At 45.3% G+C, this 20595-nt stretch overlaps 1 long non-coding RNA gene across 1 annotated transcript; it reads right to left on the reverse strand.

Moving 5' to 3' along the window:
- Positions 1 to 194: 194 nt before the first annotated feature.
- On the reverse strand, positions 195 to 19613 carry LOC129619576 (uncharacterized). Its single transcript, XR_008697940.1, has 2 exons — positions 18551 to 19613; positions 195 to 3343 (listed from the first exon to the last, which is right to left on the reverse strand). It is a non-coding gene; the product is annotated as an uncharacterized LOC129619576 (long non-coding RNA).
- Between the last annotated feature and the right edge of the window lie 982 nt (positions 19614 to 20595).

A 20595-nucleotide genomic window follows, 5' to 3' on the forward strand; every position in this document is an offset into this window, starting at 1 on the left:
CTAGCTGTAAGTCGTGTCTTCCCAACTAGATAGAAAGCACCTTAAGGGCAGGGGCATGTCTAATGCTGCTGGGTCCCTCCAGGGAGGGGAACCCAGCAAATGGAGTGATTCATCTTTGGCCACTTAAGACACCAGACTCTCAGGTAACGATGATGTATTGTTCTAGGGATGCCCTAATAAAGCACTGCAAACTGATTTAAGATAGCACTTTATTCTTTCTTACTTCTGGAGAGCAGAAGTCAGAAATTAGGTGTTGGCAGGATCATGTTCCCTTTGAAGGCTCTAAGGGAGGATTCTTCTTTCCTTTTTCCTAGCTTCTGGCAGTGGCCAGCAATCCTTGGCTTGTAGATGCATCACTCCAATCTCTGCCACCACAGTCCTGGGCCCTGCTCCCTCTGTCTAGCATCTTCTTCCTTCTGTGTCCAAATTGTCCTCTTCTCATAAGGACAATTGGATTCTCCAGTATGACCTCATTTTAACTAAATTACATCTGCAAAGACTCTATTTTCAAGCAAAGTAACATTCTGAGGTTCTGGTAGACATGAATTTTGGGGAGACACTATTCAACCGAAAACAACTGGTGAGCATTTGTGGTAAAGACATTTCCAAAGAATCTGGTTAGTGATCAGGTATATTTCCCCCAGCATCTTCTAATCTCAAGAAAGGACAGAACACAGACAAAACTCTGCTTTAAAAAGATACATCATACACCGCTGTGTTCATAGCAGCACAGTTCACAATAGGCAAGACATGGAACCAACCTCAGTGTCCATTAACAGAGGAATGGATAAGGAAGATGTGTATATGTGTTGTGCGGTGCTTAGTTGCTCAGTCATGTCCAACTCTTTGCAACCCCATGGACTGTAGCCCGCCAGGCTCCTCTGTCCATGGGGGTTCTCCAGGCAAGACTATTGGAGTGGGTTGGCATTCCCTTCACCAGGGGATCTTCCCAACCCAGGGATTGAACCCAAGTCTCCCATATTGCAGGCACATTCTTTACCATCTGAGCCACCAGGGAAGCCCAAGAATACTAAAGTGGGTATCCTATCCCTTCTCCAGGGGATCTTCCCAACCCAGGAATACAACTGGGGTCTCTAGCATTGGAAGCAGATTCTTTACCAGCTGAGCTTCCAGGGAAGCCCTCGTAGTATGTAGGTATGTGGTTATTGATATTTCTTTTGGCAATCTTGATTCCAGCTTGTGGTTCATCCAGCCCAGCATTTTGCATGGTGTACTCTGCATAAAAGCTAAATAAACAGGATGACAATATACAGCCTTGATGTACTCCTTTCCCGATTTGGAATCAGTCTGTGTTCCATGTCCAGTTCTAACTGTTACTTCTTGACCTGCATACAGATTTCTCAGGAGGTAGGTCAGGTTGTCTGGAATTCCCATGTCTTTCAGAATTTTCCACAGTTTGCTGTGATCCACACAGTCAAAGGCTTTGGTGTAGTCAATAAAGCAGAAGTAGATGTTTTCTGAAACTCTTTTGCTTTTCTGATGATCCAGCAGATGTCGGCAATTTGATCTCTGGTTCTTCTACCTTTTCTGAATCCAACTTGAACATCTGGAAGTTCACGGTTCATGTACTGTTGAAGCATGGCTTGGAGGATTTTGAGCATTACTTTGCTAGCATGTGAGATGAGTGCAATTGTGCAGTAGTTTGAACATTCTTTGGCATTGCCTTTCTTTGGGATTGGAATGAAAACTGACCTTTTCAGTCCTGTGGCCACTGCTGAGTTTTCCAAATTTGCTGTCATGTTGAGTGCACCACTTTCACAGCATCATCTTTTAGGATTTGAATTAGCTCAACTGAAATTTCATCACCTCCACAAGCTTTGTTCGTAGTGATTCTTCCTAAGGCCGACTTGACTTCACATTCCAGGATGTCTGGCTCTAGGTGAGTGATCATACCACTGTGGTTATCTGGATCATGAAGATCTTTTCTGTATAGTTCTTCTGTGTATTCTTGCCACCTCTTCTTAATATCTTTTGCTTCTGTTAGGTCCATACCATTTCTGTCCTTCATTGTGCTCATCTTTGCATAAAATGTTCCCTTGGTATCTCTAATTTTCTTGAAGAGATCTCTAGTCTTTCCCATTCTACTATTTTCCTCTTTTTCTTTGCATTGATCACTGAGGAAGACTTTCTTATCTCTCCTTGCTATTCTTTGGAACTCTGCATTCAAATGGGTATATCTTTTCTTTTCTCCTTTGCCTTTAGCTTCTCTTCTTTTCTCAGCTATTTGTAAGGCCTCTGCAGACAACCTTTTTGCATTTATTTTCTTGGGGATGGTCTTGATCACTGCCTCCTGTTCAATGTCATAAACCTCTGTCCATAGTTCTTCAGGCACTCTATCAGATCTAATTCCTTGAATCTATTTGTCACTTCCACTGTATAATCATAAGGGATTTGACTTAGGTCATACCTGAATGGTCTAGTGGCTTTCCCTACTTTCTTCAGTTTAAGTCTGAATTTGGTAATAAGGAGTTCATGATCTGAAACACAGTCAGCTCCTGGTCTTGTTTTTGCTGACTGTATAGAGCTTCTCCATCTTTGGATGCAAAGAATATAATCAATCTAATTTCAGTATTGACCACCTGGTGATGTCCATGTGTAGCGTCTTCTCTTGTGTTTTTGGAAGAGGGTGTTTGCTATGACCAGTGTGTTCTCTTGGCAAAACTCTGTTAGCCTTTGCCCTACTTCATTTTGTATACCAAGGCCAATTTGCCTGTTACTCCAGGTAGCTCTTGACTTCCTACTTTTGCATTCCAGTCCCCCATGATGAAAAGGACTTCTTTTTTGGGTGTTAGTTCTAGAAGGTCTTGTAGGTCTTCATAGAATCATTCAATTCAGCTTCTTCAGCTTTACTGGTTGGGGCATAGACTTGGATGACTGAGATATTGAATAGTTTGCTTTGGAAATCAACAGAGATCATTCTGTCATTTTTGAGATTGCATCCAAGTACTGCATTTTGGACTCTTTTGTTGACTATGATGGGTACTCCAATTCTTCTAAGGTATTCTTGCCCACAGTAGAAAATATAATAGTCATTTGAGTTAAATTCTCCCATTCCAGTCCATTTTAGTTCACTGATTCCTAAAATGTCAATGTTCACTCTTGCCATCTCCTGTTTGACCACTTCCAATTTGCCTTGATTCATGGACCTAACATTCCAGGTTCCTATGTAATATTGCTCTTTACAGCATCAGACTTTACTTCCATCACCAGTCACATCCACAACTGGGCGTTGTTTTTGCTTTGGCTCCATCTCTTCATTCTTTCTGGAGTTATTTCTCCACTCTTCTCCACGCTTGCTCTTGGAAGAAAAGCTATGACCAACCTAGACAGCATATTAAAAAGCAGAGATATTACTTTACCAACAAAAGTCTGTCTAGTTAAAGCTATGGTTTTTCCAGTAGTCATGTATGGATATGAGAGTTGGACTATAAAGAAAGCTGAGCACTGAAGAATTGATGCTTTTGAACTGTGGTGTTGGAGAAGACTCTTAAGAGTCCTTTGGACTGCAAGGAGATCCAACCAGACCATCCTAAAGGAAATCAGTCCTGAATATTCACTGGAAGGACTGATGGTGAAGCTTAAATTCCAATACTTTGGCCACCTGATGTGAAGAACTGACTCATTGGAAAAGACCCTGATGCTAGAAAGATTGAAGGCAGGAGGAGAAGGGGATGACAGAGGATGAGATGGTTGGATGGCAACACCAACTTGATGGACATGAGTTTGAGTAGGCTCCAGGAGTTGGTGATGAACAGGGAAGCCTGGCATGCTGCAGCCATGGGGTCTCAAGAGTTGGACATGACTGAGCGACTGAACTGGACTGTTATATATATATATATATGAATATTACTCAGTCATCAAAATGAATTGAAATAATGCCATCTGCAGCAACATGGATGAACCTAGAGGTTATTATACTAAGTGAAGTAAGTCAGAAAGAGGAAGACAAATACCATATGATATCATTTACATGTGGAACCTAAAATACAATACAAATCAACATATCTACACAATAAAAACAAACTCACAGATATAGAGAACAAACTTATAGTTGCCAAGGCGGGGGGCAGGGATGGGTTGGGAGTTTGGGATTAGCAGAGGCAAACTATTATATATAGGATGGATAAAGAACAAGGTCCTATTGAATAGCATGGGGATCTAGATTCAATATCCTGTAACAAACCATGAAGGAAAGTATATATATTCTTTTTCATGTTCCTTTATATATATCACTGAGTCACTTAGCTGTGTAGAAGAAATCAACACAACATTGTAAATCAACTATATTTAAATAAAATCTTAAAAAATTTAAAGAAGGGCAGAACAGAGTACTTAGCATGTGGTAGGCGCTGGTCTAGACTCTAGGGACACGGTGATGAATATACACCATCTTTGTCCATGGAACCCACTTTTTAGCGATGGAGACAGACAATCAATGCATCAATACATAATATGGTGTCAGGCTGTGGTAAACAGGGCAGGAGGATAGAGAAAAACAGTGTGGTAGATATGCTGGGATATTTTTATAGGATGGGATGGGCAGGGGAGACCACTCTGAGGTGATATTTGAGAGTAGAACTGAGGTGACTAGGGACAGAGATTCAGGGCAGAGACAAAAGCAAGTACGAAGCCCCTCAAACAGGACAGTGCTTGATGAGGTCAAGGAACACAGGGAGAGCACAGGTGATGTGGACTGCCCATTAAAGGTGCCAGGACAAACATGGAGCAGTGAGAAGGCCTGGGCTGGAAGCTGGGCATCTGGACCCTCTGTCCAGAGCTGCTGGACTTGCATGGGACTGGCAGTGGGGAGGGGCCTTCCCAGGCTCTGGCTCAAGGGTTCACTTCCTCTAGCCCCTTTTCCTCAGTTGTTTGGCTGGGGTGGAGGCTGGTTTTCTGTGGCTCTCACTGATTCAGTGCAATACCATTGTCACGTTGTTTCATTCCAGACAATGAGAACCCGATTGGGTCTTTTTCTTTGCTACTTACTCTGGAAGCTCAAGGTCCTTCCTCCATTTCTTCCTTGCTTCCCCCAGAGGTTACCCTGAGACTTTTGCCTCTGTGTCTCCAAGATGGTTTGAGGCTGACTTCTGCTCTTCTCTGGAAGGAGGCAAGTAGGCCCCGGGCTCCTGCACAGGTGGGTGCTCCACCTGCCTTACTCCTCCACCTTCAAATCTCCACTCAGATACTATCTTCTCAGGAGAGCTCCTTGAATTATTTAAGAAGAGAGCATCCCACCACAAACTGCCTGTCCTCTTTGATTCGTTCATCCCCCTCTGCAGCACACTGTGCAACTTCCCAGGGCATGATGTGTAACTTTGTTCCTCCTCCATGCCCCACCCTGATCCTGTGAAATCGTAAGCTCCATGAGGGCAAAGATTTGTACCTTGTTTTCTCTGATGGAGCCCAAGCCTCTAGTCTAGTGCCTGGCACATGGTAGGTATTCAAATGTTTGTAGATTGAAATGAATAGACAAGTGAATATGTTTGGGAAAGAATCTTAAGTGGCTGAATTACAAGAGCCCAGAGTACGGAAAATCCCATGGATGGAGGAGCCTGGTGGGCTGCAGTCCATGGGGTCGCTAAGAGTCGGACACGACTGAGCAACTTCACTTTCACTTTTCACTTTCATGCATTGGAGAAGGAAATGGCAACCCACTCCAGTGTTCTTGCCTGGAGAATCCCAGGGATGGCGGAGCCTGGTGGGCTGCCAACTGTGGGGTCGCACAGAGTCGGACACGACTGAAGCGACTTAGCAGCAGCAGCAGCAGAGTAATTACTCCTTTGTGCCTTTCCCTACAAGGGAAATGAGATGCAAAAAAACAGGAATTCTTTAGGATACTACTAGAGAATGCCAGGCTTGGTGCCAGAAGCAGAGAGGCAGCAGGGAGAAGAGCTGGACACAGAACCTGCCCTCGGGAGTTCACATTCTAATTGGGGTAAGTAGATCCCCTCCTTGCACACCAGGGGGGCATCATTTTCACAGAACATGATATAAGTGGTACCTATAGTTCTTTCAAGATAGTTGCCTGCGGGTGAGGTAAGTGGGGAGAGGATGGGGTGGGTCATGTTACAGAGCTCACAAGAAAGGGGGGGCACAAATGTACAGGAAGTAACAGCACAGAGGAAGGGCCCAGCCCAAGAATATTACCAGTCTAAGGCCAGGAAGAGTAAAGTTCAAAGACGGCCTGTATGGTGTTCCCTGTGCCCAGCACAAGGCTGAGCCAGGGCCAGTGCCTAGTAGCTGAAGGCTTGATGAGTGAGGAGTGATGTTCAGGCTCCAGTCTTGGGAAAAGAGAGCAGGCTTGCTTTTACACCTGGCCCCCTAACCCAGTAGGGCTTGACTTTCCTTGACTCTGTTCCTCTAGCTGCTGACTCTTCATTCTGCCTGTATGGAGAAGCTTAAACTCAAAAATGAGAAGTTTAAAAAACCCCACCAGATGCTGGAATCCTCTCCTCCGGGATTCTAATTCAGGTGGTCAGGAGTGGGGCCAGGCAGCACCTTACTAGATGCTTCTACCGTGTAGCCAGTTTGAGAACCACTGCCCTAGAAGTCTTGCTGCTGTCCCAGGACTGTGGGAGGATCCGGGTTAAAGATTCTTAACCCTGTAGCTTCACAAACAGAATTAGAAGGAGTCTGTGAACTTGAATGGAAAGAAATCACACCTTAATATTCACCAACCTCTAACTGGAATTGAGCATTTTCTCTCTTTATGGATGTGGATGTCAAGCAGTAGTGTCAACTATGCCTATGACTTTGTCACCATAAGAGTCCCAGATACTGTCATATCAATTTATGGTTGTTGAGGGTATCTCAACATATAAGTTCATCCCTACTTCAAAATTAAGGTAAGTACTAGACTTGCCTTAGACTGGGTTATTTAATGTATTCATATAGGTGCACATGTAACACTACATCACAGTGTTAAAAGTATTTTGATTCCTGGTATTCAGTATGATCATTTCCATTGAGACTCGATGTATATTATATGCATTTTTAAACAGTATTCTGAGAGGGGGCCCATAGGGTCTCCCAGATGGCCAAAGGGGTCCTTGATCAAGGCAAACCTTAAGAGGAAGTTCCCTGCTTACCCCAGAGGAGAATCAATTGGCATGTATTAGTGTTCTTGCCTGGAGAATCCCAGGGACGGGGGAGCCTGGTGGGCTGCTGTCTATGGGGTCGCACAGAGTTGGACACAACTGAAGTGACTTAGCAGCAGCAGCAGCAGAAACAGTAACTCGATCTCTTGTTCTATGTGGGCCCTCCAGCAAAAGTCACACCATTCGTGGTCAGGGCTGTCTGACTGCCCTTGGGCTGGGCACCCCAGCTCATTCACCCCATTTCCCTTCTCTAGGCAAAAGTGCCCCTTTGCCCCACCTTGGCAGCCCTGAAGGAGGCCTGTCTATTGGTGCTGGTCTGAGGCTATTCTTTCTGTCACATTGGCCCACTGTGGAGGGGGCAACCCAGACGTCTAGGCAACAAGAAGAGCTTGGACTGGAGGAGAACGATTGTTCCCTAAGCCTTGCCTAGTGTGTGTTGACCACTGGCTCCCAGATGCCTTCTCACCACTCCTTCTTGCCCCTGTTATTAGTATAGTAATGAGCCAGATGGAGGAAAGGGGAGACCCACTGATGTAGAGCCCTTCTTTACTTCTGCAGACAGAGGGCATCCAAGCCTGAGCCAGAGTTCCTGCCCCTCAGGAGCTCGCAGTCTGGCAAGGGAATCAGAGCAAAGAACTCAGAGTAGGAAGAGATTAAAACCTTACAGCCAACATGGACCTACTGTGTAGCACAGCAAACTCTACTCAATATTCTGTAATAACCTATATGGGAAAACAATCTGAAAAAGAATGAATAAATGTATGTGTATAACTGAATCACTATGCTGTATACCTGAAACTAATACAACTTTGTAAATCAACTATACTGCAATAAAAAATTAAAAAAAAACAAACTTGTAAAGGTTTGGAGGTGAAGTCTGATCTAAGTGAGTGGAACAAATTGGAAACAATTAAGTTAATTTTAAATGGTGCTTCCTGGGCTGTTGGTGGGTTGCTCAGAGGGGCTGAGGTAGTTTAGAGGAAATGAAAAGTAGAGGCACAGACAAGAGCTGGAAAGAGGCGTCTGGGCCCACTTCCTGGGCTGCTCAACTCTTGCTGACAAGACACCATTTCCAGGCAGCCTGGATGCAAAAGCCTTTGGCCTACTTTCCATTCAGATTTCAGCAAAGGCAAACACTCTGGTTCACCGTGCTTTGGTTCTTGTTAAGACCCTGAATATTTTCTCTGCTTGAGGAGGAAGGTGTTGGATGAGAATAGGCTAGAGCGTTAGCTGCTCAGATCACGGCGGTGGTGTCCCTGGGGCGCATGCCCCACCCTGCGGACATGAACACTGTGGACAGCAGTGACCAGTCAGTGGGAGAGGGGCAGTTTCACCCTGGGGGACCTTGACTTCTTGGCTCTGCAGTCAAAAGCAAGGCTTTGTTAAACAAAAAGCATAGTAATTGTGGGTGGCAGGCATGGGGGAGGCGGGGAGATCACTGAGACTAGAGCCTGCATGAAACCCTGTCCACTGGCAAGGCTAGGAAATGGTACCCAGGGCTCCCAGAGTCAGAGAACAGGACCCTCAGACACAACTTCATCCACATGGGGTCAGGGAATTACTTTAGTCCCTGGAGAAAATTACAGATGTTTCTTCCTAGGAGAATGCACGTGTACCATATAAATCTGCACAGCATTCAGAGGTTCTCAACCAAAAGGTGGAAACCCCCTGTTTTCAGGAGAAAGACATAAGGCCAGAGGAGTGGAGTGACTGCCCCACAACCCATGGCACAGCTGGTGGCAGAGCCAGAACGCCAGGTCTGATGCCCTTTCCCTTCCCTACATTGTCTCCTTTGGAGGATAACTGGGATGGAGGGCAGGCCACACATCTGGTTCCACACTACACCCAGGATGCTACTTGGTAAGAATATACACAGGATACTACGGGCACCAAAGGTGGAAGAGGCTTCTAGTTCCCCCCAGTTCTCATCCTCTATCTGAATTCTTGATTCTATTGCAAAGGACCATAAGTTTTCTCCCTGAGGCATAATCTGGGGATATTATAAAGAGCCTTCTAGCTTCCTCTGTATTCAATACCTTCCTCCTCAAGCAGAGAAAATTTTCAGAATTTTCACAAGAAGCAAACCATGGTGACCCTACAGTGTTCTCCCTGCTGAAAACTGGAAGGAAAGTAGGCCAGAGGTTTTATACCTAGGGCACCTGGAAGTAGTGTTTTCCTCAGAATGAGCTGAGCAGCAGAGGGCAGACTCCTTTCCCCCACACCCCCAGCAAGGCACAGGGGCTGCTGGTGACAAGGGGAGACTACTGCAAATAAATAGAGGATCACCCACAATCTCTCAACTGCCTCTACCTTCAAACAAGGAGGAAAGGGTAGGTAATGTGCTTCTAGTGAGCTAATCCCTCCCAGGGCTGGGGCTGATCTCCAAACGGTTCAAGAGTGATTCAGGCTACAGGTATCTGAGCCTTGCATTCAAGAATGCTGTGCCCAGAGGCCCTGGATTTTCTGAATCAATGTTCATTTCAAATTTGCTATTTCCCTTCAGTTGTATGTCCTGGTTATTGATTCAGAAAACACGTCATTACAAAGGCTGGGGCAAAGCCTTGTGGTGTCTACTGTGGGCAGGGCTCAGCAGTCTACATAGGAGTCTGGATTTGAGACTTCTGTCTCCAGAGATCACTCTCCAGGTTTTATTGTGTTATGTGTTAGTTGCTTAGTCGTGTCCAACTCTTTGCAACCCCATAGACTGTAGCCCATCAGGCCCCTCTGTCCATGGGATTCTCCAGGCAAGAACACTGGAGTGGGTTGCCATTTCCTACTCCAAAAGGAACTATAGAAAGAAAGAAAGTGAAGTCACTCAGTCATGTCCGACTCTTTGCGACCCTATGGACTGTAGCCTACCAGGCTCCTCCATCCATGGAATTTTCCAGGCAGGAGTACTGGAGTGGGTTGCCATTTCCTGCTCCACCAGGTTTTATTGGTTTCTATTTAATATCAGTTCACTGTGGACCAATTCATTCCTGTTCTCTTTTTCTCTCTTTTCTTCTGTGTTGCCTAATTTTAGCCACTACCAAAGGGAAGTCAACTGTCTCTTCCTGTCACCAACCAATCAGTTTTTTTATTTCATAGTCAAATTGACCAATTTGGGGCAAAATACAGACTGATTCATGAAGAGTCTATCTTAGAGAATATTTAAAAAGAGGACTGTAGGTGAGCCTGGTTTATAATTGGCATGTCTCTTAACTAATCTGGAGTCTTAGAAGAGTTTATTCTCTTTAAGTTTTCTTAAGTCATTAGGAATGCCACTCCAACCACTCCCAACCCTGGATCTACATTTGCACAATTTATTTGCTTTATCTCAGGAGTTTACTAAGTAAAGGGGAATTTCAGGTCCACCCCTGCCAAAATGAGTAAGATTTCTTTGAGTTCAGAATTCTGTTTGGGGGCTCCTTCTGTGCAAAATTCTCCTGGCTGTAAGAGCCTCTGAATTCAAAACAGACATGAAGCAGAAGCTGCCATAGCCCCTTTTCAACCTCCCAGCTACCGTGGTGAGACTCTCAGGAATGATAATCCTCACACAGCTGCTGCCTCTCAAAATTGCCACAGAAAAAAAAAATGGAAAGCCACTTAAAAAAAAAAAGTGTGTGTGTGTGTATGACTTTTACTTGTGAATTCTTGTTCATTGCAATAGAAAAATTCTGTGACCACTTTTGACACAAATAAACAGCTCATCCTTAATGAAGCCCACCTGAAGAAAAGACACTTTTCAATGGCAAACATGGTATTGTTCCTTGCCTGCTTTTGAAGATCAAATATGGGACGTGCACTGCTGATCTGTGGTCTCCTTGGCAGGGTACCATTGAGTTGGAGGAATTTTTAACTTAATTACACTAATTTAACTAAATTAACTTAATTTACAACTCTGTTGTAACTCTTAAGTAATGTGATAGGAGTTATAGTATTTCTCGGACTTACGGGCTATGGTGCTGGCAGTTTGAGAATTACATAATCTCTGCTCACATGCATTTCTTAAGAAGTCACTGAATGTAGTTAAATGAATACTTCTTGCCCCTGTTGGCACTTTTATAAAAATAGCAAAAGGAGCATCTATGAGATTGGGAAAGGGAAACAGCCCAAATAGCAAATTCTGTTCCACTCAACACCATGTACATGATAGTGATCAGAGGACATCTCTGATGGCTCATCTTCCTCCTGACGTCTTGGTACTTCCTGTACTCAGCTGCCTCTGCTGGGCGTGCCGCCCCTGCAGGGCTCCAGCTCCTCTGGCAGCACTGCCCTGATGAGACTGCTGGCAAGCATGGGCTGCTCAAGTCTTTCTGGCTCAAACAAGGAGCTTCTGCTGCTCACTATAGATCCACTACAGCTCTGAGAAGCCGCTCCCCCACCATACACATACATTTCATAGATGAGACAAGGAGGCTCTGGTTCCAGAGCCTGCACTCCTATAGCCCTACCACCCACTCTATGACTCGGCCTCCGTTTGTTTTCCTCGCCAAAATGTTTTTGAGCAGTGCAGAAGTGAGAAAGCCTGGCTTCAAGAAGCCCACAATCTGGTTAAGGAGAAAAGATGAATAGATGACAAAGCATTTCCTTCTCTGAACTATGAGGAACCTGGTATCCAGGGATTCTAATTGGGGCACCAAACCAGATGAACTGACCTGCAGGACCCTGGAACACAGCACTATGGGGATTCTGCTTAAGCTGTGTGTATGGGCAGGAGGGAAATGGAGTGGGTAACAGAGCAAGTTGGAGGGACCAGAGTTTGTACTCCAGAATGATGGGTAAAGTGTAGACGGTACAATAGTTACTTCAACAGCTAGTATTTCTTTGGGATTTACCAAGGCCAGGTTTTAAGTGCTTTACAGATTTTGATGTACTGAACCTACCTTATACCCTCAGAGTATGTGCTATTACCCTGTCCATTTTCCGCATAAGAAAAGGAGGCATGGGGGTAGGGAACTTGCCCAAGTCCCTCGACTAGTATGTGGAGAGTAGGGATTTGAAACTGGCATGGCTGGCTCCAACCCAAGCTCTTCCTCACTACCCAAAGAACAGGATAAGTTAAGACATACCCTCTCATAGACTTCACTGTGGTGCTTGTCAAAGCTGTAATTATTTTCTGTTTTCTCTACTGGACTATGTCTCTGAGAAAGTGGGGATTCTATCTATCTTGCTTTGAGAGGCAATGTCAGTGCCTAATCTAGTGATTGGCACATAGAAGGAACTCGAAAGTTTTGAAGAATGGATGAAATGCTTTGGAAAGAGGATTCCTTTTCATGGGCACCCCCGTCCGTCCCCTGGGTCTGCCATTCAATAGCTGGGGGTATGAGCAAATCACCTCACTTCCTCCCCACCTCAGTTTCCTCATCAACAAAATGAGGATGATGACAAAGGTGAAACTTTAGAGAACAGTCTGGCAGTTCCTCAAAAAGTTCAACATAGAGTTACCATATGACATAGCAAGTCTACTCCTGTGTTTATGCCCAAGAGAACTGAAAATACAGTTCATGTCTACACAAAAATGTGTACATGAATACTCATAGCAGCATTACTATATTAGTGTCAAAATGTGAAAACTCAAATGTCCAACATTTGGATAAAGTATGAACGGCATTTGACTGTAAAAGGGAAAGAAGTGCTGCCGTATGCTACAACACAGGTAAACCTCAAAATAGGATTCTAAGAAGCCAGTCAAAGAAGGCCACATATTATATGATTCCACGTATATTAAAAGGTCCAGAATAGACAAATCCATAGAGGCAGAAAGTGATTGGCAGGGACTGGGTGGAAGGAGGAGTGGAGAGTGACGGCTAATGGATACAGGGTTTCTTTTTGGATTGATGCAAATGTTCTGGACTTAGTGGTGAGGATACTAACAAACTACTGAATTTTAAAGGGTGAATATTGTGGTCTCTGACTTACATCTCAAAAAAATAATGGAAGTGAAAACAGTATACTAAGTTCTGCATAGATTCAGGTGGGCTACTTATGTATGTTTTGTAGGAATGTGGTGGTCTGAGCATAAGTCTCAAAAATTAAGTTTTTGTTTGTTTTTGTCTTTGATCTAGTTCAGGTATTGACATTAAATAGGAAGGCAAGAAAGAGAGAGGTTTTACATTGGGTTCCCCAGGACTAATATGTAGGGGATGGTGAAAGAGCACTTGGGCTGGGGACCAGCCAGCTCTAGAATTGCTCAGCCTAGCATTCCAGAATTCTTTCTGCCCTTTGCCTCTATTTCCTCTGCTTCCATTCTTTTACAAGACACTGTCATCTTGTGTCTGAACTACTGCAGTTAGTTCAGTTCAGTCGCTCAGTCATGTCCGACTCTTTGCTACCCCATGAATCGCAGCACGCCAGGCCTCCCTGTCCATCACCAACTCCCAGAGTTCACTCAGACTCACGTCCATCGAGTCAGTGATGCCATCCAGCCATCTCATCCTCTGTCGTCCCCTTCTCCTCCTGCCCCCAATCCCTCCCAGCATCAGAGTCTTTTCCAATGAGTCAACTCTTCGCATGAGGTGGCCAAAGTTTCAGCTTTAGCATCATTCCTTCCAAAGAAATCCCAGGGCTGATCTCCTTCAGAATGGACTGGTTGGATCTCCTTGCAGTCCAAGGGACTCTCAAGAGTCTTCTCCAACACCACAGTTCAAAAGCATCAATTCTTCGGTGCTCAGCTTTCTTCGCAGTCCAACTCTCACATCCATACATGACCACTAGAAAAACTATAGTCTTGACTAGACGGACCTTTGTTGGCAAAGTAATGTCTCTGCTTTTGAATATGCTATCTAGGTTGGTCATAACTTTCCTTCCAAGGAGTAAGCGTCGTTTAATTTCATGAACTACTGCAATTCCCTCTTAATTGTTTCAATCATTCCAGAAATATTTATTGAACACCTACTAGGTTGGCTTTTCTTTTTTTTTTTGACCACACTGAGCAGCTTGTGGTATCTTGGGATCTTAAGATCCTAAGATCCCACCAGGGACTGAACCCAGGACTTTGGCAGTGAAAGCTCTGAGTCCTAACCACTGGCCCACATGGAATTCCCCTGAACACCTACTAGTGTTGCAGTGTTCAGGTACTGGGGATCAGCAGTGAATAAAACATACAAAAATCCCTCCCCTAAAGCAGCTGACATTTCAACAGAGACAGAAAATAAACAAGTGAATATGCAAATCATTTGACAGATAGAAAGTGGTAAGTACTCTGGAGATAAATAAAACAGAGGATGATATGGGGAGTAGTGGGTTGAAGAGTTAGAGTTTTAAATTTGGAGGTGGGCAAGGCCGCATCAAGAGGATATCATCTGAGCAAAGACTGACAAAGAGGGAGTGAGCCATGCAGCTATCTGGGGGAAAGTGTCTAGGCAGGGGGAACAGCCATTGTGAAGGACTCAAGATAATAGTAGCCTGCAGTGGATGGAAGGCAGAGGCCAGCAGTGAGGCTGGGGGAAGGAAAGGAAGCAATGAGGTCAAAGAGGTAAATGGGGGAGGGGGGGAACTATGATCTGAAAGGCATCCACTGAAAGGCTTCCAGTGGATTCTAGCTCCTCGGCTATAAGACTTTTAGACCCTAGTACCCCCTCACTGCTTTGCCAAATTCTTTCCCATCTCAGGATCTTTTCCCTTGCTGTTCCCTCTGCCTGGAAAGTCCTTCCCCCCATCTTCTCCTGGCTGGTTTGTTCTTACCATTCAGGTCTAAGCTCACTTTTTCTGTGGACCTCATGTAAAGTACTCCCCCACACATACGCATCCTTTATCCATTCCTGGTTTTATTCTCGTCTTGCTTCCTGATGACCTAAAATGATCTTGTTTTACATGTGAGTTGTCTGTTTTCTGCTCCAGAAAGGACACTCATGAGGTCAGGGTCTTCCTCAGACCTCTGAACAATACCTTGGTATCCCTGCAGCCTTCCTCAATAGTTATTTACTGAATGGATGGGACATTTGATGACCTCATCCTCCTGGAAATTCCTCTGATTAAAGGGGTGGCCTCTGCGTTTCACCATAGCCCTGAAGCTTTCCTGAGGGGGTTATTATTGTCCTATCCAAACAGTCTTTGTCCTTGGGAAAGACTGATTGTTACTCAGGTGGGGCCAGCATTCTTTCCCTCTTATCTCTCTTAAGAACTGTGTTTTGTATCTTCCACATTCTGTGCTGTGCTTAGTTGCTCTGTTGTGTCTGACTCTTTGCTACCCCATGGACTGTAGCCCGCCAGGCTCCTCTGTCCACGGGGATTCTCCAGCCAAGTATACTGGAGTGGGTTGCCATGCCCTTCTCCAGGGGATCTTCCCAACTCAGGGATCGAACACAGGTCTCCCACATTGCAGGCGGATTCTTTACCAGCTGAGCTACCAGGGAAGCAGGAAAATTCCACCTTCTATCCATCCTCAAAAACTTCCAAAGTCACGCATGCTTTCCTCTTTCCAATCTCATTTTAGGTGGCTCACTCTCTAAGAACTAGGGGACTTCTGAAATCACTGATATGTGAGATTTGAGATTGTATGGCCAATAGAGTCTAGCGAATTCATGTTACAGATGGGGAAACTGAAGTCTACAGTCGGGAAGGAATATGTCCAGGAGAAGTGATGGAAGAGTTCAGGTAGAAAACACCAGGATAGAAGGTTTAACTCTAAAATCCCTAAATTTATGTGAATAGTTTTATGGTTACAGACATTTTTCCAAAAAGAGTGTTCATCAGTTGTCTTAAGGGGTTCCTGTAGTGGCCTTAGGAGTTTACATCAAGAGCATGGACTCCTTCAAGAAAATTATAACTGGACTCCTTGCGCTGTCATGGCACCATTCTACTAAGTACATAGCAGTGCCAGCTCACATCAATGACCCAAAACTACCTATTGAATGAGTGAATGGATAAGGGGTAAAATAGATTAATGGAGTGATAAGTGAAACTACCTTCTCCATTTAATCCCAGTGCTCTTTTTACCAAGTCACAAATGTAAGAAGTCAATCTGAGTCCACAAAGGTCTGAGGTCCTTGGATCCCTGCCCCTCCAGGATGGTCTCTGGGATGGCTGCAGGTGTATGCTTTCAGAGGTGGGCAGACCTTGAGAAGCAATCTCTGACCCTCCCTTGGGGCGGGCTGTCAGCTGACCTGAAGGTGCTCCTATTGTATGCAAAAGACTCAAACTCTATGTCTGACTTTGCCAGGCATCTAGAAACACAACCTCATGCTCAGCTCTGGCCCTTGGCAGTGCAGCTCGGGCAGGGACAAAGACAGGGACTGGAGCCAGAGGAGGTGAGTGTCTTCAAGTTCAAACTCTCCTGCCTTTCCTGGGCACTAATTAATGATTCTTCTGGGGGTTGTTGGGTTGGGATGCAATAAGTTTTATTAAAAGAAAATCACCAGACAGGTTCTTGTTTTTAGACCTCAGTCATGTTGGCTTAGAAATACTCGGACCAAGAGTTTGGGATCAGCTGAGAAGGTGGGCAATGCTGGGGGCTGCTCACTTGGAGACTATTGTCGCTGACCTGAATCTGAGGACAGGTTGACTCGTGGTCTCTAAGACCTTCCTGCAGCTGCTGTTCTGAGACAAACAGCAGCTATTGGGAAAGAGCAAAAGCCCTGGAGTCTGGAGGCTTGGATCTGAGCTTGACTACTTAGACGCTGCATAAGTCTAGTCTTTGGAGACACATATGGGTTTAGACTCTGGCTCTCTCTTTGCCAACATATGATTGGCAAGTTGCTTCTTTTCTGAGTCTCAGTTTCCTCATCTACAAGAGGAGAACCCTGGTTAATTTTGAACCCCACCACCCTGTAAGCTTCTTTCTTGGTATTTGAGGACACACTCAGGAAGAGGAAACATTGCTTGGTCCATTGGATTGCCCTGGGGCCTAGAGTGCTCTCAACTGCTCTTAGATCAGGCAGAACTCTTTCCCTATTTAATGTTGAGTCTCTCACCTTGCTTGGGGCCTGGGAAAGTGACAAGCTTACTTTGAGGAACATCCCCTCCTCCTTTTGTCTCATTTTCTTCCCTTTCCCATTGTTCCCCACAACATTATTATTATTATTATTTTGGCTACACTGCACGTGTTGTGGGATTGTAGTTCCCCCACCAGAGATCAAACCCTTGCCCCCTGCAGTGGAAAAGCAGTGTCCTAACCACTGGATCACCAGTGAAGTCCCTTCACAGCATTTTTTGAGGACATTATTTACCAAATCTTTTTAGACAAGAAGGTGAAAAGGAGTTCTGTGTCAGTCACTCCTTTTAATGGCTTCTCCAACCTCCTTGGTAACCCCAGGGAACAAAGGTAACAATTCCAGAGTAAAGGGCAAGCTGGTGGCAGAGCAAGAAGCAGCTCTACATCTCATGCTTGGATTCCATAAGTATGGCTTGAGATCGATGATTGAGCAAATTAGCAATCACGGAAGCCACAGAACTCCCTTCTCACCTACCCTCTTGAAGTTGGGTGCAGGCCTGGAATGAGGGGAATTGCAGGAGAGATGCAATGATACCAGAGTACGTTTCTCATACTCTACTTATTTGAGAGAAAGTTTTCTGGTATTTTAAATCTCCCAGGTGATCAAAATGTACAGCAAAGTTTGAGAACTAGAAGTAAGGGAGCTAACAAAACCACCTGATTGACATAAACAATGGGTAATATATGGAGGTGGAGAGTGGGGTCAACAGTGGATCAAGGAACCAGGGAACCTGGCCCTAATCTCCCCAGCGGGCTCAGTTCCTGACTGGCATGAGGAGGGCCTGGGCACAAACTCTGGTTAACATCAGAGTCACTGGGGAGCTTATGAAAAGGAGTATAGGCTCCTAAGGCCTAATTCAGAAGGTCTGAGCCTGGTTCTGAAATCGTGTTGATTACCCCTGCCAAATTCCTTAGATGATCCCAATGTGCAGCCAAGTTTGGAAACCACTAGCTTTAGCTAGCATGCACCAGAAACACTGGAAGGTGTTTCTTAAATAACAAATGTTGGGCCCACCACCTGAGTTTCTGATTCTGTAGATTTGGAATGAAAGTGTCAGTTGCTCAGTCATGTTTGACTCTTTGCACCCCATGGACTGTAGCCTGCCAGGCTCCTCTGTCCATGGGATTCTCCAGGCAAGAACACTGGAACGGGTAGTCATTCCCTTCTCCAGGCTATCTCCCCAATCCAGGCATCAAGCCCGGGTCTCCTGCACTGCAGGCAGATTCTTTAGCATCTAAGCCACCAGAGAGATTTGGAAAAGGGCCCCAGAATTCACATTTCGAACAGGTTCCCAGTTGATGCTGATTTTGCTGGTCTGAACCACACTTGCCACCCAGCAGACAAGGAGAGTCAACCTTGGTGGAGTTCTTACAACTCTTGATGCAAAGGCTGTACCAATTAAGTGCCTCTCTAGGTTGAGACCAGGCGTCAGGATTTTTCTTCCAACGATGCATTATGGAAATTTTCAAACAGATAGTAAAATTGAAAGAACTTTGCAGCAAACAGCCATATACTCACCGCCTAGACTCTGCCATGGCCACCTGACTCTGCTTCCTTAATCACACATCCTCCCATCTACCCCACGCCCTTAACATGAGGGTTTCTTAATGTTCATTATTCAATTTCCAGCTGAGTTTAAGGACCAGGTGCTAGTTATTTCTGGGCTCTTTCTCTGTAAGTCTCTTTCTGGCTATGGCCTGCAGAATCTCTGCCAAGAAAATAGACATGCATTTATTTAGCACCTACTGAGTATCATTGGAGATATGTTTCCCTTGAGCTGAGTCTGGTGGGAGAATTCATTTTCTGAAATGTTTCAAAGCCAGAGAGATACAGACCAAGAAAGCTAGTGAACTTAGTATGTGGCCCTCTACTGGTGAGGAAGGTCCCACTGTTGTCCCATCACCAGGACCTGACTGGATCTGGATGTGACTTGCCTTGGGTGTCCTCTCTAGTGAAGACTGGGATGGGATGAAGCTTCCAGAGAGGGCTCATTAGTCACTGATTACAGAGCACTGACCACGCTGTCATTGTGAGATCTGTGCCTACCCCCAAGCTCAAGGCTTTGTAGGGGCAAGTAAACTCCCTTCCTGGAGAAGGAAATGGCAACCCTCTCCAGTATTCTTGCCTTGAAAATTCCATAGACAGAGGAGCCTGGTGGGTTACAGTCCACGGGGTCACAAAGGGTCAGCCAGGACTGAGCAACTGAGCACCAACTCCTTTCACAATGAGTGATAAGAGCTCTGCCAAATCCTCCGAGGTTTACCAAGTACTGGAGATAGACTTCGGGGCCAGCCTTGGAGAGGAAAATGATAAAGAGTTTCTGCTGTTCACAAATTCCTAGAAGGGCAGTATCTAACCAGTAACCATTCTTCCTCCCACATCACTGGCCACACAGCTGATCCTGTGGGGCCTGAGTCTAAGGAAGAGGGCAAAACCACAGCTCCCAGGTTGTCTGAGGCCTAGAGTTTCCAGCTGGACTGTGTACCTTTAGTGTTTCTTCTACACCAATCTCTGGCAGTTGGGTTAGGATGGGGACCAGAGAAGAGGGTTTCACAGGAGAGACAATCTTGGTGGGGTAGAATAAGTGAATGTGAGTTCTTTTATTTCTAAAGAAAGAGTAGAGGGACTTCCCTGGTGGTCCATTGGCTAAGTCTATTCTCCCAATGCAGGGGGCCTGGGTTCAATCCCTGGTCAGGTAATTAGATTCTACATGCTGCAACTAATTAATTGAAGCACAGCCTGATTGATTAATTAACTTAAAGAAGAAAGAGTGAAGGGATTCTCTGGTGGTCAACCCAGTGGTTAGGACTCAGCACTTCCACTGCAGGGGACTCGGGTTTGATTTCTGGTCAGGGAACTAAGATCCTGCTAACTGCACAGCGAGGCCCAAAAACCCCACCAAATCCCCCCTGCCCAAACAGTGGAAAAGTCAAATAACAAGAAAATCCAAGCCACAGGGCTCCTTTCTCACCCTCTGTGTAGAGTGAGAAGTGGAGAGAAGACAGGAAGGTCCAGAGAGAGGCCAGCCTATGCAGTAGCTCCACCGTGCCAGACATGGGCCTAAATTCTCTCTCCTGTGCACTGGCAAGGCGTCTGGGATTTCCTGGCTGGCAACAGGGTTAGGGAATTCATTCTGAAATAAAGGTGGGTTTTCCCTCAGTTGCCAATGAAATCAGAAGACTTGCCGTTTAGAAATACAGCCTTGTGTGGAGGTAGTTTCAAGTCTGCTGGTAAATGAAATTTGGGAGCTGGGACTTCCTCAAACACTTTACTTCAGTCATTCTGAAAATGTAGAATTCTTTTGGGCCCCTCAGACTTCAGTCCCTTTTGCTGGGGCTTTTAGCATGATTCACTTGGTAGGTCTTCCAAGGTATCTTTGCATTTTGTCAAAATGGTTTGCTGGTGTGCTTGGGGACTTTATGGATCAACGGAACCTTGGGCTCTGAGAGGAAGGTGGCTGGTGACTCCTTGGCCTGAAGCTCTCAGCACAGGACCTGGGTGGAAGAGATGCTCCGCAGGCAGTGCTGAGTCCATGAACACTGCACTGTTATCCACACTCCAAG

The sequence above is a fragment of the Bubalus kerabau genome, chromosome 1 (assembly GCF_029407905.1).
Source record: "Bubalus kerabau isolate K-KA32 ecotype Philippines breed swamp buffalo chromosome 1, PCC_UOA_SB_1v2, whole genome shotgun sequence".
NCBI classification, from domain to species: domain Eukaryota; kingdom Metazoa; phylum Chordata; class Mammalia; order Artiodactyla; family Bovidae; genus Bubalus; species Bubalus kerabau.